Source organism: Schistocerca cancellata, chromosome 1 (genome assembly GCF_023864275.1).
Source record: "Schistocerca cancellata isolate TAMUIC-IGC-003103 chromosome 1, iqSchCanc2.1, whole genome shotgun sequence".
NCBI lineage: Eukaryota > Metazoa > Arthropoda > Insecta > Orthoptera > Acrididae > Schistocerca > Schistocerca cancellata.
The window spans coordinates 365,842,177-365,865,859 of NC_064626.1; positions in this window are offsets into that span (position 1 = coordinate 365,842,177).

Consider the following 23,683-nt stretch of genomic DNA (forward strand, 5'->3'; position numbering starts at 1 on the left):
CTCAGAGCAACGAATTCATCATTATCATCGATTTGACGTGCAACTGCTGCTTCAGTGGCAACATGAACCATTAACAGGCGGCTCATAGAAATGGATCTGAACTCACGGCCCCCGTTGCGCTGACTGCCATTGACCTCTGTACTCCACCAAGCCCGTTTGTCGTGGCGTCGGGCACATTCCGCCTGGAATCTCATTCACTAAAATAGAATTGTCCTCAGTGATGATGACTGAAGCTTCAAACTTAGCCTCGATGACCAGTGAAGATGTGTCTGGAGACGTCCCGGACAGCGGTGGGGATACCAATCTGGCTGTCATCCCGCCAGACGGTCTGACAACCAGGAGTGATCGTCTGGGGTGCCATTTTATTTCATAGCAGGACCAATTTGGTTGCCTTCCGCAGAACCCTTACAGCACTGCCGTACGTCGACCATGTTCTACGCCCCGTTTTCTTGCTCTATATCGCAAGCCATTCTGGATTTCATTACAGCTGCTCGTCTTCGTGCTTGCCAAACCCTACCTTGGCCGGAACGATTGCTGAATCTCTCCCCAATTGAGAATGTTTGGTGCATTATGGACGGCTCCCTCCAACGAGGGTAGTTTGGGGACCTAACGCGCCAGCTGGGCAGAATTTGTCACAATATTCCTCAGAAGGAAATTCAAGAACTCTATCAATCAGTGTTAAGTCGAATAACTGATTGCTTAAAGGCCAGAGGTGGACCAACGGGCTATTAAGTTGCTCAGTTAATAAAGCTCTTTCTCTTGAATAATTGATCAATTTTTTAAAAGACTGTAATCATTTTTTTGTCTGTACATGCATAGCGTATCTACCAATTTTCGTCCAATGGGATAATTTCTTCGTGGCGAATCTTTATTTATTTTTCGTCTCAGAGTGTATTATCGGTCAAATACGGCGAAGACTAGCACATGCCCGCTATCATCGTACTATCTATACGAATGCAAATTATTATTGTCCAAAAGTTAAGCACTATCAAGGAGTAGAAAATGAGGGAATGGAAAGTGAGAAACGACTGAATGGCTATCAGGATTACGTCAGAAACCGGAATAGTGTTATCTGAATTGGAAAGGACCACTTTGCGTTTCCAATAGGCCCGTGATTCAAAGGCATTGATTTAAAAAAGGGCTACTCTGCTCAACCGTCAATGACTTTGTCCATTAACATCTGAGATATATCTCTTTTAAAAGAAGGATTGGAGAAGAACCTACGAAAGAAACAGGACTATGATGTCCGTTCTGATCAATGTACTCATCAGGACAGAACTCAGTGCAGAAATAGGATACTTAATGTGCATTTGGTAACAGAGAAACCACGTAAAAAACATGGAAGCGCTGCATTTGTTAAGACTAATATTGTCATTTTGAGTAGTATTCATGATAATGATGGTAATCTCAGGAGTCGCCTATAATACACAGGGCGGGTTTGAATGCGGACCACTAACGAGATGCGATCCGTTTTAAAAACTTAACTTTCAGCACGACAGTTAACATTAGCCGTTTAACAATAAATAAGTATTTTTTGTAAAGTAATAGTATGAGAAAGTGTCTGACGAAGCAGTCTCTACTCTGATGGTATAAACATTATTACGCAACAAGAAAGTGTTAAAAGTTACAGATTTAGCAGACAATTAAACAGCCCTCTTAAATTGTTTTGCAGATAAAAATTGGAAATTTGTGGTAAGGTCTTATGGGACCAAACTGCTAAGGTCATCGGTCCCTAAGCTTACGCACTACTTAATCTAACTTAAACCAACTTACTCTAGAGACAACATACACCCATGCCCGAGGGAAGACTCGAACTTCCGACGGGGGTGGAGCCGCCCGGACCGTGACAAGACGCCTTACCGCGCGGCTACCCCGTGCGGCTGTTTGCAGATACATAATGCTGTCTATACCATCTAGTAAAGTTGTAAGAAGCCCGCCCGGTTAGCCGTGCGATCTAACACACGGCTTTCCGGATTGGGAAGAAGCGCCTGGTTCCCTGCACGAATCCACCTGGAGGACTTGTGTCGCGGTCCAGTGAGCCGGCTAGTCTGTGGATGGTTTTTAGGCGGTTTTCCATCTGCTTCGGCGAATGCGGGTTGGTTCCCCTTATTCCGCCTCAGCTACACAATGTCGGTGATTACTGCGCAAACAAGTTCTCCACGTACGCGTACACCACCATTACTCTACCATTCAAATATAGGGGTTACAGCCTGCCGCGGTTCTAGGCTCTTCAGTCCGGAACCGCGTGACTGCTACGGTCGCAGGTTCGAATCCTGCCTTGGGTATGGATGTGTCTGATGTCCTTAGGTTAGTTAGGTTTAAGTAGTTCTAAGTTCTAGGGGACTGATGACCTCAGATGTTAACTCCCATAGTGCTCAGATCCATTTGAACCATAGAGGTTACACTCGTCTGGTGTGGGACGTTGCCTGCGGGGGGGGGGGGGGGGGGGCATTCCACCGGGGACCGAACCGCACAATAACCCTGGAGTGAAGAGTGGTTCGGTGTGGGGCGGCGGAGGGGTGAAGTGGACTGCGGTAGTCGTCGTGGGGTTGTGGACCACTGCGGCTGCGGCGGGGACGGAGCCTCTCCGTCGTTTCTAGGCCTCCGGTTAACATACAATACAATACAAAGGTTTAAGAAGATCAAAACAATCTGCAAAATGCTTTCGCAAACATATCTGCAAAGTGCGAAAAGAGATAATTTTCTGTAAATTACAAAAAAGTGTGAGATTCTTCAGATGAGTACTTAAAGCATTTCGCTACATTTCTACTACATGATAAATCATAAAAATTTAAAGATTGTAGATTCAGTTAAATACTTGTGTATTATAATCACAAATAACTTAACCTGAAACCATTACATAGAAAGTGGTAGGAGGAAGACGAACCAAAGACTGAGTTTTACTGGCAGCACACTTCGAAGATGCGACAAATCTACTAAAGAGGTTGCCTATATTACGCTTATCCGTCCTCTTCTGAAGCATTACTGCGAGGCATGGGATCCTTACCAGACAGAATTGATGGTGGACATCGAAAAAGTTCAAAGAACAGCCTCTCGTTTTGTGTAACTGGGAAAGTGTCACTGATATGATAACAGAGTTGTTTTCTTCTCCGAATTCCGAAATATTTTGTTTACTTTAGGGATAGGGAAATATGAGGAGAAGAAGGAGACCTGACAAAGTGAGATGGTTGGGGTGGATTTATAGCTAGTAGGATGGATAAATGTCGGGATGCAGTTAATGTTTCTGGGAGTCGGGGAGGTTGACACTTCTTTGGGATAGGATGTGAAAGTGTGCAGGTGTAGGGTCGGTAAAATGCGTCGATATAGGCGCGGCAGAATACTAGGACTGGAAATTAGAGGGGAAACAATAGGATTCTTGGGGTCTGGTTTGCGGATGGTGCAGCTTGGTCGAAAGTCTGCAGAGTAAGAGATTTTACACTGTTTAGGATAGTAACCCTTGGGAAATTGATGTGACGATAAAGGATCCATCTGGAGGAAGATAAACGGATGTAGAATGCGAGGAGGACTGCATGACTTTAGAGAATCTGGAGGGACTTAAGAAACTTTGGTGGGGCGAATATCCATGCAACATTGGCACGGGGGAGGACAGGTCGGATCAAGGTTTTGTAGGTCTGAAGGACAGTGGAGGAGTGTAATCTCGAAGATTGGCCAGTTAGTCGTTTCAGTCTATTGTGGACTTTCCGTTGAATGGTTAGTGGGTGAGGTTCCCGTGTTAGCTGCTGGTCGATGGTTAGTTCGAAATGTTTTTGTGTATTAGTTAACTTGATAGGAAGGACCAAGTAGAAGTAATCGAGGCGATAGATATGGGTGGTTTGTCCTAAATTATTTCCTGGATTTTGGAGGGGTTGATCTTTAGAAGCCATTGGTTACATCAGGATATAAACTGCCTGAGGTGGATTTGGAGGAATCGTTGTGATTTCTGGAGTCTAGGCTAGAGGGCGGGAGAACGCTGTCATCAGCATACTGAAGGAGGTGGACTGGTAGAGGTGGTTTGAGAATATCGATAGTTTAGAGGACAATCAGGAGAGGAGATAGAACGGAGTCTTGGGCACACGTGCAGTGGGATAGAAGATATGGAAAATGGCATTGTTAATAGTGTCAAGGAATGCGCAATTAGGGAGGAGGAAACAATAAGGGGACATAGTTAATTGGCAGTGCATAGGACATAGTTAATTGGCAGTGCATACGTCTGGAGTTTGGAAAGTAGCCAGAATGCCATACACGATCAAAGTTCTTCTCTACGTCGAGGGAGACAAAAATAGCGGATTTATGGGTGTTGAGCTGGTGGGATAGGAGATGGGAGAAATACAGGACCTGGTCATCGGAGGAGAAGTTGGGACAGAAGCCTCTATGGTTAGGAGATTGTGTTGGCTCAGGTGTTTATGGAAGCATGAGAAGAGGATGGATTCGAAGATCTTGCTAAACACTCAGACGAGGTACGTGGGACGGTAGGGGAAGGTACCAATAGGGGATTTATGTGATTTGAGGAAAAGTATGATTTTAGAGGTTTTACACAGTTTAGAATAGTAACCCATGCATAGGATAGTGCTGTAAATGGTTGCAAAAGTAAATAGAAAGGAGAGGGCGCATTTTTTGAGGTGTCGATAGGAAAAGCGGTTGTGACCAGGGGAAGCGTTGTGTTACTTTTAAGTGCTTGTTTTATGTCATGTACTGTGATTGGTGTATTTAATTCTGTTTATGTTATGTTATGTTCTCCAAGTGGCAGAAGCGAGGAGCCAGGGGTGGGACAGTGGTGTCTGCGCGTTTATGGATCGTAGGGTACAGGGTTAATAGTTTAATGAACGTGGAGTAAATTTAACTGTTGTAGAGAGACGAGCGGAGATTGGTCTAGATAATTGCCGACGTAATGAAAGTTGGTAAATTCATTTTTTATGTAAAGAGAGTTAGATGTAAAAAGTTTAGTAAAGACATGTGGAATGTCAAGAAACATACGTGTAGATACACATTCATCCTGTGCATTATCCCCCTCTGTATTCGATCTCGCATTTACTTGAGTTGCAGTCAATAACGGACGGAGTTCACGTTTCCGCGGTCAGATGGCTCTGGCTCCGCTCCTGGCTCGGTGCTGCGGAGCCCGCGGTTACCTCCTGCCGATGGGTCAGCGGTGCTGTAAGGCGTCCTCGTAAAGGCTGGCAGATGATGCGGTTAGCCTTGCGCCCACGTACGCTGGTGTGCCAGTCCCATTGTTTCCGAGCGCGGCGGGCATATCTTTCATTTGCCTCTTGCAGGAGTTCTCTCTTTCGCCACAGGACATTGAACGTACGGTGCATGATAAATCGTAACGAGCCTTTGTGTCTGACCTGCGGGTATCTGCATTTTACACAATCTGAAATAGACGATCATCCTATGAGGACATGTAGTTCTACGCTATCTGATTGCCTTGGACGAGAAGACTAAAAATATGAGTTTTCCCAATAGTCTGAATACTTCCCTATTATCTGAACGTAACGACTAGAGTTGTAAAATTACCGTTTGCTACCCGGAACTATTGTAAGTAAGCTTTGATAACTGTAGTTTTCCTGGTGCCTTTGGTCAGTTAAGATCGTACCTGCGTTACCTGTATGCTAGGCGTACTGCATAGGGAACGGGCGTTGCCTCCTCCTGATCACTTTGTTTATGTATGCTATAACTTCCTTACTAGATTCCCCTAGAAACCCCAAGCGGCGAACTGTCTAGAAACTGAGTGTGGATATATGAAGGGCGGAGTAACCTACGGAACAGTTTTGTTTTATATGGCTATCCTCCTGTCTGTTACTTAAAAATAAAAGATTTTATAGCAAAATTGAAAATGCCATTGTTTAATTTACGTTTTATTCGAAAATTGTTCTTTTGTAACGTGAAATAGAGGGATATTGCAGTAAAAATTAAAGAAAAAAATACAGATTTATCATGTAGCGCTGGAAAGCACAAATTCTTAAAAAAAATTAAAAATGTAAAACCAAAATACACTAGACATCGCTTCCATACTTCGCCGAGGTCATATAAACACGTTTCTGTTATTGCTAAACAACTTCCGCACTTATCAGTTATAACAGGAAATTGTTACCTTTAGCCGGCCGCTGTGGCCGAGCGGTTCTAGGCGCTTCAGTCCGGAACCGCGCGACCGCTACGGTCGCAGGTTCGAATCCTGCCTCGGGCATGGATGTGTGTGATGTCCTTAGGTTGGTTAGGTATAAGTAGTTCTGAGTTCTAGGGGACTTATGACCTCAGATGCTAAGTCCCATAGTGCTCAGAGCTATTTCAACCATTTGTTTTCTTTGGTCATGATGAAGAGCATTCTACTGAGTACAAAATAACAGGAATAATTACATAGACTTTTTATGTTTGTGCATGTCAACTGCATTTGTACAAAAAGTAAGAGTTTTGGTTACATAAAAGTGCTCAAGTTACGCGAGTAACTTATCTTTATTTATTTTTTACTTATAAAATGCAGTTTATATTTTGTAAGGGCATAAAAAACACAATGGGCTGACACTGAACGATGTGCGGTTCTAATTATGTGCAAAACTAGCAAAAAAAAAAAAACCAAGAAATATTTCCTTTCTCACACATTCATTTATATTTATTTCTGTACCAGTTCTACCAATGAAACTTCCTGACAGATTAAAACTGTGTGCCGGACCGAGACTCGAACTCGGGTCCCAAGTTCGAGTCTTGGTCAGGCACACAGTTTTAATCTGCCAGGAAGTTCCACATCACCGCACACTCTGCTACAGAGTGAAAACTTCATTCAGTGCTACCAATACTTCTGGTAATACCGGTAATCCTACCATTTACTGTATTATGTATGTATGGTATCAGAAGTACCGAACCGTAGAGTCGATAGAGCGCAAATCTAGTAACGATGGTGCAGCCGTACATAAGTTAGCTCCAGGTAGGAGAAACATTATCCTTTCATTCTTGATTTATTGGAATGTTTCTAACCGCTCTGTACTAATTCTTGAAAGGTACCATGCTCATTACCTTAGTGCCCATTTGTGAGAAGTAATGACCTGTATTTCACTGATAGTACGGTAGCTAATATTGTTCTATGTTATGTCCACAGGTCATTGAAATGACTGCACCAGACAGCTGGAAACGCAGTGTGCTTAACTCCTGTCTAAACACATGTATTCTGATATGCTGATAACTCCTGGAGGAGTTTTCTGACTGTTTACCACTTGCATCTACGGAAAGCAGAATGAATCATGATATCTACCCCGGAAACAATATACAGTCATATCATGAAGATAGAAAGATCGAAACTATCAAGAGTCATAGACAATTAGTCAATATGACTTTGTTTCCCACATTACATCACGACGACGTTATCTGGATAGGAATTCCCGCGACTGAATACTTTAAAAAAGTGTGTGAAATCTAAAGAACTGAACTGAATTAGTGAACCATGGGTCATCGCGACACTAGTGCTAGGAAGGATGTCCACAGGAGATTAAAGCTATCCGTTCTCTTTGTTTATTTCTTCTTTCTCGCTCTTATTTGTCTTTGCGTCCTTCTAGAAATGACTAACTTTTCCTCCGTAGAAATTTCTGACTACTGGCACATTATCCTGCTATAATAAAATTGGTCACATTTTCTTTTCTCCAGGTACGTCATCTTTTGGATAATTCAACTTTAATCCTGTACATTTCTCCCGTGACACCGAGCGAGATGGCGCAGTGGTTAGCACACTGGACTCACATTTGGCAGGAGGACGGTTCAGTCCCGTCTCCGGCCATCCTGATTTAAGTTTTCCCTGATTTCCCTAAATCGTTTCAGGCCGGGATGGTTCCTTTGAAAGGGCACAGCCGATTTCCTTCCACGTTGTTGTTGTTGTGGTCTTCAGTCCTGAGACTGGTTTGATGCAGCTCTCCATGCTACTCTATCCTGTGCAAGCTTCTTCATCTCCCAGTACCTACTGCAACCTACATCCTTCTGAATCTGCTTAGTGTATTCATCTCTTGGTCTCCCCCTATGATTTTTACCCTCCACGCTGCCTTCCAATACTAAATTGGTGATCCCTTGATGCCTCAGAACATGTCCTACCAACCGATCCCTTCTTCTGGTCAAGTTGTGCCACAAACTTCTCTTCTCCCCAATCCTATTCAATACTTCCTCATTAGTTATGTGATCTACCCATATAATCTTCAGCATTCTTCTGTAGCACCACATTTCAAAAGCTTCTATTCTCTTCTTGTCCAAACTATTTACCGTCCATGTTTCACTTCCATACATGGCTACACTCCATACAAACACTTTCAGAAATGACTTCCTGACATTTAAATCTATACTCGATGTTAACAAATTTCTCTTCTTCAGAAACGCTTTCCTTGCCATTGCCAGTCTACATTTTATATCCTCTCTACTTCGTCCATCATCAGTTATTTTGCTCCCCAAATAGCAAAACTCCTTTACTACTTTAAGTGTCTCATTTCCTAATCTAATACCCTCAGCATCACCCGACTTAATTCGACTACATTCCATTACCCTCGTTTTGCTTTTGTTGATGTTCATCTTATATCCTCCCTTCAAGACACCATCCATTCCGTTCAACTGCTCTTCCAAGTCCTTTGCTGTCTCTGACAGAATTACAATGTCATCGGCGAACCTCAAAGTTTTTATTTCTTCTCCATGGATTTTAATACCTACTCCAAATTTTTCTTTTGTTTCCTTTACTGCTTGCTCAATATACAGATTGAATAACATCGGGGAGAGGCTACAACCCTGTCTTACTCCCTTCCCAACCAATGCTTCCCTTTCATATCCCTCTACTCTTATAACTGCCACCTGGTTTCTGTACAAGTTGTAAATAGCCTTTCGCTCCCTGTATTTTACCCCTGCCACCTTTAGAATTTGAAAGAGAGTATTCCAGTCAACATTGTCAAAAGCTTTCTCTAAGTCTACAAATGCTAGAAACGTAGGTTTGCCTTTCCTTAATCTTTCTTCTAAGATAAGTCGTAAGGTCAGTATTGCCTCACGTGTTCCAGTATTTCTACGGAATCCAAACTGATCTTCCCCAAGGTCGGCTTCTACTAGTTTTTCCATTCGTCTGTAAAGAATTCGTGTTAGTACTTTGCAGCTGTGGCTTATTAAACTGATTGTTCGGTAATTTTCACATCTGTCAACACCTGCTTTCTTTGGGATTGGAATTATTATATTCTTCTTGAAGTCTGAGGGTATTTCGCCAGTTTCATACATCTTGCTCACCAGGTGGTAGAGTTTTGTCAGGACTGGCTCTCCCAAGGCCGTCAGTAGTTCCAATGGAATGTTGTCTACTCCGGGGGCCTTGTTTCGACTCAGGTCTTTCAGTGCTCTGTCAAACTCTTCACGCAGTATCGTATCTCCCATTTCATCTTCATCTACATCCTCTTCCATTTCCATAATATTGTCCTCAAGAACATCGCCCTTGTATAGTCCCTCTATATACTCCTTCCACCTTTCTGCTTTCCCTTCTTTGCTTAGAACTGGGTTTCCATCTGAGCTCTTGATGTTCATACATGTGGTTCTCTTATCTCCAAAGGTCTCTTTAATTTTCCTGTAGGCAGTATCTATCTTACCCCTAGTGAGATAAGCCTCTACATCCTTACATTTGTCCTCTAGCCATCCCTGCTTAGCCATTTTGCACTTCCTGTCGATCTCATTTTTGAGACGTTTGTATTCCTTTTTGCCTGCTTCATTTACTGCATTTTTATATTTTCTCCTTTCATCAATTAAATTCAATATTTCTTCTGTTACCCAAGGATTTCTACTAACCCTCTTCTTTTTACCTACTTGATCCTCTGCTGCCTTCACTACTTCATCCCTCAGAGCTACCCATTCTTCTTCTACTGTATTTCTTTCCCCCATTCCTTTCAATTGTTCCCTTATGCTCTCCCTGAAACTCTCTACAACCTCTGGTTCTTTCAGTTTATCCAGGTCCCATCTCCTTAAATTCCTACCTTTTTGCAGTTTCTTCAGTTTTAATCTACAGGTCATAACCAATAGATTGTGGTCCGAGTCCACATCTGCCCCTGGAAATGTCTTACAATTTAAAACCTGGTTCCTAAATCTCTGTCTTACCAGTATATAATCTATCTGATACCTTTTAGTATCTCCAGGGTTCTTCCATGTATACAACCTTCTATCATGATTCTTGAACCAAGTGTTAGCTATGATTAAGTTGTGCTCTGTGCAAAATTCTATCAGGCGGCTTCCTCTTTCATTTCTTAGCCCCAATCCATATTCACCTACTACGTTTCCTTCTCTCCCTTTTCCTACAGTCGAATTCCAGTCACCCATGACTATTAAATTTTCGTCTCCCTTCACTATCTGAATAATTTCTTTTATTTCATCATACATTTCTTCAATTTCTTCGTCATCTGCAGAGCTAGTTGGCATATAAACTTGTACTACTGTAGTAGGTGTGGGCTTCGTATCTATCTTAGCCACAATAATGCGTTCACTATGCTGTTTGTAGTAGCTTACCCGCATTCCTATTTTCCTATTCATTATTAAACCTACTCCTGCATTCCCCCTATTTGACTTTGTGTTTATAACCCTGTAGTCACCTAACCAGAAGTCTTGTTCCTCCTGCCACCGAACTTCACTAATTCCCACTATATCTAACTTTAACCTATCCATTTCCCTTTTTAAATTTTCTAACCTACCTGCCCGATTAAGGGATCTGACATTCCACGCTCCGATCCGTAGAACGCCAGTTTTCTTTCTCCTGATAACGACATCCCCTTGAGTAGTCCCCGCCCGGAGATCCGAATGGGGGACTATTTTATCTCCGGAATATTTTACCCAAGAGGACGCCATCATCATTTAATCATACAGTAAAGCTGCATGCCCTCGGGAAAAATTACGGCCGTAGTTTCCCCTTGCTTTCAGCCGTTCGCAGTACCAGCACAGCAAGGCCGTTTTGGTTATTGTTACAAGGCCAGATCAGTCAATCATCCAGACTGTTGCCCTTGCAGCTACTGAAAAGGCTGCTGCCCCTCTTCAGGAACCACACGTTTGTCTGGCCTCTCAACAGATACCCCTCTGTTGTGGTTGTACCTACGGTACGGCTATCTGTATCGCTGAGGCACGCAAGCCTCCCCACCAACGGCAAGGTCCATGGTTCATGGCCACATCCTTCCGTAACCCGAGCTTGCGCTCCGTCTCCAATGACCGCGTTGTCGACGGGACGTTAAACACTAATCTCCTCCTCCTCCTCCTCCTCCCCCGAGACACAACGATACCTTTTTATTGTAAGACATTCGTCCATTTGTCGTTCCCCTGTCTGAAATTCTGTTAGGAATGTCTAAAGACGTTACCAGAAAACGTTGTTGGAACAGCAACAAACAAATGTCGTAAAACATATTGACAAACAGCAACTGTGAAAAATAAATATAATTTGCTCACCAAGTCGTAGCCGAATTTCTAAAGGGGTGCGGGGAGCGCTGGAAGCAAGCTACGCCTGGCGAAGCCCAATGGCTACGTTACACACAGGTACTGTACTTTCACGATATCCTCCACCCTCCACTAGTAATGGAGTGGTAAGATACTGGAGCCGCCGACGCGAGTAGCAGATTCAAGTTCCTGTCTAGACATCCAGCTTGACGTTTCCTTTGGTTTCCCTAAATCGATTAAGGTGAAAGCTGTTATGATTTTTTTTTAAAGGTTCGACTCGGTGGTCGATCATGAACCTCATCCATGACGCTCTCGAGTTAGAGCTCCGTCTCTAATGATCTGAATAGTTCTTCCTTTTCTGTTAGACCACAACAAGTATTCTGGCGCTCTGGAGATAAAGCACCAATTTTTATTCGAAATAGGAGAGAGAGCTGTCGTCAGTATATTAAGATGTTTTCAGAGAACTGAAATCTCTCCTACAAAAATCAACATGGATTCCGCAAACAAATAGAGTGAAAAACTCAGCTCCCTCTGTCCCTCCGCGAGCCCCATCGCCACTTAGGTTGATGCCGACTTCAGGTAGGGGTTCCATACAGTTCCGCACTGTCGTTTAGTGAGAAAAAAATACGAGTTAACCGAGTATCAGTCCAGATTTCTGACTAGATTCAAGACCTCTTTGTAGACAGAACCCAGCACGTCTTTCTTAACGAAAAAAAAAGACAGATTTCAGTGTAGTATCTGGAGTATAGTAAGAAAGTGTGTTAGGACCATTACTGTTTACAGTGTATATAAATGACCCAGTAGAAAGCGTCGGGAGCTCCACGAGTCAGTTTATGAATGATGCGGTTGTCTACAAGAAGGTGGCAACGCCACAAGACTGCAGTGTACTGCAGGAAGGCATACAGAGGACCGATGAATGGAGCTTGATAGGCAGCTGACCCTGAAGGTAAACGGATATAAGGTATTACGCAAAAAGGCGAAGAAATACAGGGTGATTCAAAAAGAATACCACAACTTTAGGAATTTAAAACTCTGCAACGACAAAAGGCGGAGCTAAGCACTATCTGTCGGCGAATTAAGGGAGCTATAAAGTTTCATTTAGTTGTACATTTGTTCGCTTGAGGCGCTGTTGACTAGGCGTCAGCGTCAGTTGATGCTAAGATGGCGACCGCTCAACAGAAAGCTTTTTGTGTTATTGAGTACGGCAGAAGTGAATCGGCGACAGTTGTTCAGCGTGCATTTCGAACGAAGTATGGTGTTAAACCTCCTGATAGGTGGTGTATTAAACGTTGGTATAAACAGTTTACAGAGAATGGTCCCTTTTTCTTCGAAGGTGCTACTGTAACTGGACTACAGTATCTGGAGATGTTAGAGAATTGGCTGTTCCCTCAGCTCGAACAAGAATGACAACAATTCATATTTCAGCAGGATGGAGCGCCACCACATTGGCACTTATCTGTCCGTAACTACCTGAACGTCAACTACCCGAGGCGATGGATCGGCCGCCAGGCAGCCCGTGACAGAGCACTTCATCACTGGCCTCCAAGAAGCCCTGATCTTACCCCCTGCGATTTTTTCTTATGGGGGTATGTTAAGGATATGGTGTTTCGGCCACATCTCCCAGCCACCATTGATGATTTGAAACGAGAAATAACAGCAGCTATCCAAACTGTTACGCCTGATATGCTACAGAGAGTGTGGAACGAGTTGGAGTATCGGTTTGATATTGCTCGAGTGTCTGGAGGGGGCCATATTGAACATCTCTGAACTTGTTTTTGAGTGAAAAAAAACCTTTTTAAATACTCTTTGTAATGATGTATAACAAAAGGTTATATTATGTTTCTTTCATTAAATACACATTTTTAAAATTGTGGTATTCTTTTTGAATCACCCTGTACGCTATTGCACAACTACACTACTGGTGCCAATTCGCTGGAAATTGAAATACCGTAAAATATTTTCAAGTAACCATACGGAGTGGCTAAAATGGAATAAGCATAGAGAACAATTAGTAGGAAAAGGAAATGTCAGTCTTAGATTCGTATGGAGAATCTTAAGGAAATCTAATTCATTCACGAAAGAAGTCGCATACGAAACACTTAAGTATTGCTCATCAGTCAGGGAACCTTTCAGGGTAGGTTAATCGAAGAGTCCGATGAAGAGCGGCGCGTTTCGTCGCTAGATCTTTCAGTCGGAGAGGGAGCGTTACGACGAAGTTTAACAAACTCCAGTGGCGGACGCTGCAACATAGGGGTTGTGCATCACAGAGACGTTTACTGTGAGAAGACAATGCGTTCCGGGAAGAGTCGGGCAATATATTATTTCCTCCAACACACGTCCCGAAAAATGATCACAACGTGAAAATTGGAGATATTTGAACTAACATGCGCCATTCGTGAATGGGACAGGGTAGGGACATCAGATAGTGTTACCAAAAGTAGACCGCTCCACATACCGTAAGACAGAGTGCGGAGTATAGAGGTAGATGTGTATGTAAGTGTAGAGTGTCACAAATATGATGGGCAAACAGGTGTGACAATCACTTAAACAAATGCGTTTTTCCTTGCGGCGAGATGTTTCCGCGAAATTATAATCATCAATTTCCTCCTCCGAACACAAAAGTATTTTGTTTTCTCCCACATACGTGAGGAGAAATGATCATTGTGATAAAATGACATAAATCAGAGTTCGCACAGAAAGGTTTAGGTTTTCATTTCTCCTACGTACTATTCGAGAGTGAAACGGTAGAGTCATGATTTGAAATGGTTGTATCGGTCCTCTGCCAAACACTCAGACGTAAGTTGCAGAGTAATCATGTAGATAAAACTTCGAGGCAGATTAAAACTGTGTGCCGGACCGAGACTCGAACTCGGGACCTTGCTTTCGCGGGCAAGTGCTCTACCAACATTTTTTTTTCTTTTAAATCTCATTTTGTTCTCTTTTGTTCGTTGCATCTGCTCGGGGCGGACGTCGTAAGACATCCGTTTAAGTTCGCTGTTGATCGATTAACTCAGTTTTTTTATTACAGAGGGCAGCTAACCCGCTGACCGAACACGCTGAGCTACCGTGCCGGCACCAACTGAGCTACCCAAGCACGAATCACGCCCCGTCCCCACAGATCTAATTCCGCCAGTACCTTGTCTCCTGCCTTCCAAACTTCACAGAAGCTCTCCTGCATACCTTGCAGAACTAGCACTCCTGGAAGAAAGGATATTGCGCAGACATGGCTTAGCCAGAGCCTAGGGGATGTTTCCAGAATGAAATTCCCACTCTGGAGCGGAGTGTGCGCTGATATGAAACTTCCTGGCAGATTAAAACTGTGTTCCGGACCGAGACTCGAACTTGGGAGTCTCGGTCCGGCACACAGTTTTAATCTGCCAGGAAGTTTCATATCAGCGCACACTCCGCTGCAGAGTGGAATTTCATTCTGGAACCATGCAGATGTTTTTCTTTCGCAGCATGGATACACGACAATATTAATTTACGTAGTATACCAATAATATTTTTTCCTAATTCTTGAGCATACCAGGTTCAGCACTGTTGTGAAAAATATGTTCTTTAGTACCGCCACACATCCTCTATTACCCATCCACTTTGTGACTCTTCAATTCGTCACGTGTGCGAGCCACTTTGAGAAATAGCGTCGCCAGCCACGCCGCCGGAGATGCCTTGACGTCGGCCGCAACTGGCGATGGGACGCTCAGTGGCCCGCTTCATAGGTGCCGCATCCCGTAGCGATCTTATATCTAGTCGAGCGGCCAACAAGCAGACATCTAGTGGACAACTGCGCAGTGCTGACGCAATTTGGCTACGTATCTCGGCTCGGCGATGTGTGTGATCTATCAACGGATTTATCAGCCGGCATACGATTTTCAGGTGTGGTCTGATCTGTTGGGCATTAAACTTTATTGGATATTCGGCTCGCTAGAAACCAGTTACGTGTCAAGAGGCACTGGATTACAGGCGTTTGGTGATCTTCACTTTTGCCACGTTAAATGGTGATTATGTTTGGCGCAAAGGCTTCCTGTTCATTACTATTTGATATTGAGAGATTCTCTGTTAACCAGCAGGACATCCGGCTTCCAGTGTATCTCGCACCACCCAGGCGTAGCCATATCAACAACAAACTGTGTGATAGTAGGTGGGTGTGGTGGTGCCAGACTGACAGTCGTGCACAATAACATCCCACAAAAAAGTTTCGTATAATCTGCACAGAAGAATGCATTTAAAACAAAACACCCACTCAAGAGATGAACCCCTAGTAGGCTATACAATAATATTAACACAATGTCTAGTAACCCTAATGCAAGATTATTAAAAAACACAGAAGAAAATACGTGGGGGTTTAAAAGACGGCGTAACCGACGGATTCGTTGACATTCACATTATCGACATTTAAGTTGCAAATTATAAAGAGTGATATACAGATCGAATTAATTTGATTTGAATACAGCGTATTTCTTCATTTTTATTAAAGACTTTCCGATAGTGATTGCCAATACATCAAGTACTTGTAAGTGTTTTATTTCTTAAGAATTAAGTTTGCCCTGGCTGGAAATTCCACAGACAGACGGCAGATCAAAGTGGACCGAAGGGCACCATTAACTTAACGCAGGTCATAATAGGTAACACCGACGGACAGCAGGTAACGCCGTTGGAATTCTGCACGAGATAACCGCCGCTCATACGTTCCTAAAGCGCTTTTCTTGAGTGACAGTACAGTAAAGGTCCCGGTACCGGGGTAACAATGAGACTCGGGTGGCGAATGCAGACAAGACGGCGCCAGTCTGCCGATAGGAGACCAATATACTGGTGGACACGATGCAGGCTCTGTGAAACTACACGTATTTATGGCTTGTGCTCTCGGCAGAACACGGCAGACGAGGTGTAAGGACTCTGTTAGCTGGCCTCTCATACACATAAAGCAGATAGGAATCTTTCGAAGGTCGGAGGAAACAACATGCTGCAATTCAATAACGTGCTCCTCCGAGACACAGTCAGGACAGGGCCAAAAGAAATTTCTTTCTTTAGCTGTAAGCCTCTGGATGCGAAAATGCAGGGATTTCATTGGTCAGCTTGGTCTGACGTCGTAGTTTTAGAAAATTATTGAGAAGTGAGATTACGCTGCAGGAGAACTGACACTTGTCGTGGGATGACTGTTTGTGAGAGGCTAGGATTGGCTGTCGAAGAAGGGGCGAATGTTACGAGGGAAAACCAGGGGAATTTAGGATGATTTTCGTCCGCTGCTAGTGAGGGAAACACTTCAGATTCTGCTCGCAGAATTCGGTGTGAGAATTAGTAACTTCACTTTGCAGCTCCAACTGGGGCATAGTGTAAAGTTTGCGTTAGGAAGCTGTTTACGATTCACAGGCATCTTATTGACAGTGGCCGCCGACAGCAGGACTAGTGGACAACGCAACGAGGCTGTTAAAAAATGGTAATATTGAGAGAGGACAAGTTACTCTCTGACCTGTTTTCTGTATACAGAAAATTATTAAAGATTTTGTTACAACCTGTTGTACCCTGAGCGAGATTCTAGAAAGATAACAGCCTGAACAGACATTGATGGAGCCTGGTAGGGCGCTAACGCATGAAGTATTTTTATGGTTGTTAGCTTGTAGAAATGGCATGTTTGAAGTTGGAAGTAACTGGCGTCAAGCGCATCCCTCAGTAAATCTTGCTGGCAGGCCCACAGTCATACAGTACAGACAGAGCAGCCCCTTATTGAGACAGGTCTCCAGCAGAACAATGCCGCATTACCAGTATTGGCGCCAGCCAAAGCCTGGGCTGGGTGTGATGGACTGAAGGAACGTGTGTATACAGTGGGGTCGTAAACTGGGCGCTGTGTGCAGAGCCACTCATAATAAAAATTCAAAAGTTTTCGTGTTCGCCGATACTGCAAATAGGTCTGTAACCCACTTCCATCAGCAGCTTCGATTGTATAAGACACTCTAGCGTCTGAGAAACGTTTGGAGATTTTTTATTGCTCCTCATAGCAAGGACTAATAAGCTGCAAGGCACAGGTGAGTTCTATGATTGGCTCACAATGGAGTAAAGGTGGTGTCATTCATGCACTTTGTGGTAAAATAGAATTTTTTCTGTAGAGGTGTGAAGCACTCGGGTAATCGACTTTGGTCTGGTAAGGGACTTCTGGTCGATGCTCTGGCATGTGTGGTTGGTGCTTGGGACCTATCCTGAGATGGACTTCACTTGCGAGTAGTTTAGATTGGGGAGCCTGTGGTGAAGTTCTTACTGTACCGACAGAGTCACTTCAAACATCTCTACTACTCGTAGGCCGAGGGCACACTTATTCGTTTACCATTCTTGACGTTTGGTATCCTTGTGCACTCTGTTGTATAAGTGAGCGAAATTGGTCCTTGGTATGACCAGCGAACGGGTGTGTCACACACTGAAATCTACCATGATTTCAGGGTTCTGGTAGAGAGCAAATTTCGATCCGTCTGCCTGATCGCTAGACCGCGAGATTTTTGCATTTCTTTCGTGGCCGCAAACGATTCACAGGTGCCACCTCATGTCTCACCTCCGCTGCACCCATCTCGCAAGCTGCAAATTACATCGCCGCACGAAGCAAACAGGCTAACATACTGCTGCACTGGCATTGTCAGGGTGTACAGATCTCAATCGCCATTTGCTCTCAGCTGCATCTATGAAGTGAAACCACAGTAGATTTAATCAATCAAAGTCTGCTCATTGTCAAATTAATTGTTTTGGGAAACTAAATGTTGTTAGTAAACTAAATTTTGCATACATTCTCAATCATTTTATATAACAGCCGCACAGGGTTAACTTTCAATATCTGCAGTCGGCTTCGGCCCGTATGGGTCGGAATGTACTCAGTAAACATTAGAGTGTTAATGAGTAAGAAGAAGACGCCTTTCTGGCAAGCATAAGGTTACGAACTCAAAAACGTCTGATCACTCTCGTCAGATCGCGGAAACGTTGCTCCGGCTTCCTTCTGGAACGATTGTAATTCTTGGTTGCTGGCCTTATGGCCATGTTTTGACTGTTATGTAGTTTGGCGCCCCCATTCAAACTAAAGTTATCTCACACGCCTCTGGTGGCTACGATTTAAAGTTAGTTTATATAACTGCCAGTCGGAATTTGAAACCATATGAGAGGGTTATGATACTGATGTTGTTTTGAAAGGAATGTAAACGATATTATAAAACTACGATCTCACGGTTAAAATGGTTCAAATGGCTCTGAGCACTATGCGACTTAACTACTGAGGTCATCAGTCGCCTAGAACTTAGAACTAATTAAACCTAACTAACCTAAGGACATCACACACATCCATGCCCGAGGCAGGATTCGAACCTGCGATCAGAGCGGTCACGCGGTTCCAGACTGAAGCGCCTTTAACCGCACGGCCACATCGGCTGGCGATCTCACGGTTAATTCTTTTAATTCTGGCCTTGCAAATTAACTGCTGCTGAAGTTTAAACTTTTGTAAATTCTTTAATCTGTTCTAACCCACAGCCTACACCTTAGCTAATTAATCTGTATCAGTATCTAGATGCCCAAAGAAGACTGTAAGCTACAATTTGTTACGCAAGGACTTTTTTTTTATTGTTTTGGCCCTACAGACTTTTAAAGGGTGGTGGAATAATGGCACTGTAATTTAATTTTGTGACCAGGTGAGGTACGTATATAATGAAAGTCAAAGTTACCATGTGTTGTATTGTCTGTTATAAATCTACACACAAAACGAATGCAGTAGCTCCACTGAAGTTCAAAAATGGTTCAATTGGCTCTGAGCACTATGGGACTTAACTGCTATGGTCATCAGTCCCCTAGAACTTAGAACTACTTAAACCTAACTAACCTAAGGACAGCACACAACACCCAGCCATCATGAGGCAGAGAAAATCCCCGACCCCGCCGGGAATCGAACCCGGGTACCCGTGTGTGGGAAGCGAGAACGCTACCGCACGACCATCCACTGAAGTAACACCACCATGCTTAGCAACATCCTGTTCACTAACAGATTAGTACAAGAACTTGAAACAGTTACAAGTAACTAAGATTTTCGGAGATTCAAGTTAAGGAAACGATAGATAGATTACTACATTATTTGCACACTGATTCGTTTCCGCGATCTGACGAAAGTGGCTGCCAAAACTTGAATTCGTAAAATTATGCATGCCTAAAGGGCGTCTACTTCATATTCATTAACACCGGAACATTTACTGACGACCTACACATGCCGAAGCTGTTTGCAGATCTTACCTTTATTTTTTAACAGCGTCGTTGTGTTGTTCGCCAGTGCTGCTGTCGGCGGCCACTGTCAATACGATGCCTGTGAATCTTAAACAGCTGCCTAACGCAAACTTTACACTATGCTCCAGTGGGAGCTGCAAAGTGAAGTGACTAATTCTCACACCGAATTCTGCGAGCAGAATCTGAAGTGTTTCCCTCACTAGGCAGCGGACGAAAATCGTCCTAAATTCCTCCAGTTTTCCCTTGTAACAATTGCGCCATCTTCGACAGCCAATCCTAGCCGTTAACAAACAATCATCCAATGACAAGTGTCAGTTCTCCTGCAGCGTAATCTCACTTCTCAATAATTTTCCAAAAATACTACGCCAGACCAAGCTGACCAATGAAATCCCTGCGTTTTTGCGCCCAGAGGCCTACAGCTAAGGAAAGTAATTTCTTTTGGGTCTGCCCTGACAGTGTCTCAAAAGAGCACGGTATTGAGTTGCAGCATGTTGTTTCCTCCGATCCGCATAAGATTCCTGTCTGCTTTATGTGTATGAGGGGCAAGCTACAGGTATCGTGGGACGAGAAAGTTGCAGTCTCACACTTACAGAATCCTTACACCTGCCGTGTTCTGCCGAGAGCACAAGCCTTGAATACGTGCAGTTTCACAGAGCCTGCATTGTGTCCACCGGCACATTGGTCTCTCATCGGCAGACTGGCGCCGTCTTCTGTGCCTTCGCCACCCAAGGCTCATTGTTACCCCGGTACCGGGACCTCTACTGTATTGTTACTCCAGAAAAGCGCTTTAGGAACGTCGGAGCGGCGGTCATCTTGTGCAGAATTCCAATGACATTACATGTTGTCCGTCGGCGTTACCTATTATGACCTGCGTTAAGTTAATGGTGCCATTCGGTCCACTTCGACCTGCTGCCTGTCTGTGGAATTTCCAGCCAGGCCAAACGTAATTCTCAAGAAATAAAACGTCTACAAGTACTTGATGTATTGGCAATCACTATCGGTTAATCTTTAATAAAAATGAAGGAATACGCTACATTCAAAACAAATTAATTCGATCTGTATATCATTCTCTATAATTTGCAACTCAGATATTGATAATGTGAAAGATGAGGAAACCGTCGGTTTCACCGTCTTGTAAACCCTAATGTACTTTCTTTTTTGATGTTCTTGCATTAGGGTTACTAGATATTGTGTTAATAAAATTGTATAGCCTACTAGGGGTTCATCTTTTGAGTGGGTGTTTGTTTTAAATGCATTCTTTTGTGCAGATTACACAAAACTGTTTTTGTGGGATGTTGTTGTGCACGCCTCTCAGTCTGGCACCACCACGCCCACCTACCGCCACACACTTTGCTGTTGATAGAGCTACGCCATCGGAGGTGCAAGAGACACTGGAAGCCGGATGTCCTGCTGGTGTGAGGCAGAGTTGTTACGCTGTCGCTGGCTAGGTCTTTGGCGACCACCTATATCATGACGTGGGTCACTGCGTTATGGTCGCCTACAGTGACTGTGTGTTTGTGTAGATGACGCCTGCACAAGTCTACGACGATAAACAAGAGTACGATATTGCAGTGCGTGTGCTGTTCTGAAGTACGATGCATGCGTGTTCGTAGGAACAGGCACTGCGGAGGATACAGCCGTATTTGATATACACTGAAGAGCCAAAGAAACTGGTACACCTGCCTGATATCGTGTAGGGTCCCCGCGAGCACGAGGGTGCTGCAACTCGACGTGGCATGGGCTCAACAACGTCTGAAGTAGTGCTAGAGCGAACTGACACCACTAATCCTGCAGGGCTGTCCATAAACACGTAAGAGTTCGAGGGGACGGAGATCTCTTCAGAGCAGCACGTTGCAATGCATCCCAGGTAATAATAATGTTAATGTCTGGGGATTTTGGTGGCCAGCGGAAGTGTTTATACTCAGAAACGTTTTCCTGGAGCCACTCGGTAGCAATTCTGGATGGGGGGAGGGGGGGTGGTGGTGCATTGTCTTGCTGGAATTGGCCAATGGCACAATGGACATGAACGGATGCAGGTGATCAGACAGAATGCTTACGTACGTACAGGGTTATTACAAATGATTGAAGCGATTTCACAGCTCTACAATAACTTTATCATTTGAGATATTTTCACAATGCTTTGCACATACATACAAAAACTCAAAAAGTTTTTTTAGGCATTCACAAATGTTCGATATGTGCCCCTTTAGTGATTCGGCAGACATCAAGCCGATAATCAAGTTCCTCGCATACTCGGCGCTCACTGCAGGCCGACCCGCTGATTTCCCCTTACAGAGGCATCCAGAAGCTTTAAACTGCGCATACCATCGCCGAATGGAGTTAGCAGTTGGTGGATCTTTGCTGAACTTCGTCCTGAAGTGTCGTTGCACTGTTATGACTGACTGATGTGAGTGCATTTCAAGCACGACATACGCTTTCTCGGCTCCTGTCGCCATTTTGTCTCACTGCGCTCTCGAGCGCTCTGGCAGCAGAAACATGAAGTGCGGCTTCAGCCGAACAAAACTTTATGAGTTTTCCTACGTATCTGTAGTGTGTCGTGACCATATGTCAATGAATGGAGCTACAGTGAATTTATGAAATCGCTTCAATCATTTGTAATAGCCCTGTATCACCTGTCAGAGTGGTATCTAGACGTATCAGGGCCCCATATTACACCAACTGCACACGCTCCACTCCATTACAGAGCCTCCACCAGCTTGAACAGTCCCCTGCTGTCATGCACGGTACATTGATTAATAAGGTTGTCTCCAAACCCGTACACATCTATACGCTCGACACAATTTGAAAGGAGACTCGTCCGACCAGGCAACATGTTTCCAGTCTTCAACATTCCATTGTCGGTGTTGATGGCTTTGTCTCGTGCAGTCATGATGGGTACATATTTCTGCTCCGAAAGTCCGTATCGATGATGTTTCGTTGAATGGTTCGCTCGATGACTCTTGTTCGTGACTCAGACTTGAAATCTGCAGCAATTTGCGGAAGGGTTGCACTTCTGTCACGTCTGAACTATTAGCCGCCTTTGTTATAGTTCTTGCAGGATCCTTTTGCGCCCACGGCGATGTCGGAGATTTGTCCTGATATTCACGGTACACTCTTGAAATTGTCGTACAGGGAAACCCCCACCTCATCGCTATCGCGGAGATGCTGTGTCCCAACGCTCGTGTACCGACTATAACACCATTGAAGTTCACTTAAATCTCTATAACCTGCCATAGCAGCAGTAACCGATCTAACAACTGCGCCAGGCGCTTGTTGTCTTATATAGGCATTGCCGACCACAGCGCCGTATTCTGCCTGTTTACATTATCTCTGTATTTGATTACGCATGCCTATACCACTTTCTTTGGCGCTTCAGTGTATATGAAATGCATGCATGCATGTCCGAAGGAACTTTGCATCGTACTTCGGAACAACACAAGCACTGCAATATCGTATTTATCCGCCGAAACCGAGCAAACGACTTTCAATTAAAATGTCTCTGCTGTATGAGAATATACGCAATGGATGTACGAGTGAAGGTTGTAGACACATGATTGACGGCGAGTAGAAGTTTGGGCCCTGGCGAGTAGTGTTGCGATAGCCGAATGGTAGTCTGCTTTTGGCAGGCGAGCGGCGAGGATGTCTTATTTGCGTCTCGTCCGCAGAGTCGCGAGCGCGCGTAGTTTGTTTACTTTCTCGCCGCAGCTAGCACTCGCTTCCGTTGACATTGAGTCACTATGGCTTCCAACCCGACCATGCAAGACCACGAGCCTATGAAAATGAACGGTTCATCCGTGACAAAGTTCAAATACCACCACAGCACATCATCGGTTTGCACCTATCCATCACAAGTAGCGTCGTCTACGGCAAGATCGTCGATGATGAGCTATGTCACACTGTTGTGAGTAGATGTGCAAACACTCTCAAGTTCAAACACCCCGATGGTCACATCGGGGCGGTTACCGTTGAACATACAGGACTCGGATTACGCACACTAAGAGTCTTCGAACTCCCATTGGAAGTGCCGCCGGACGTAGTTATCACA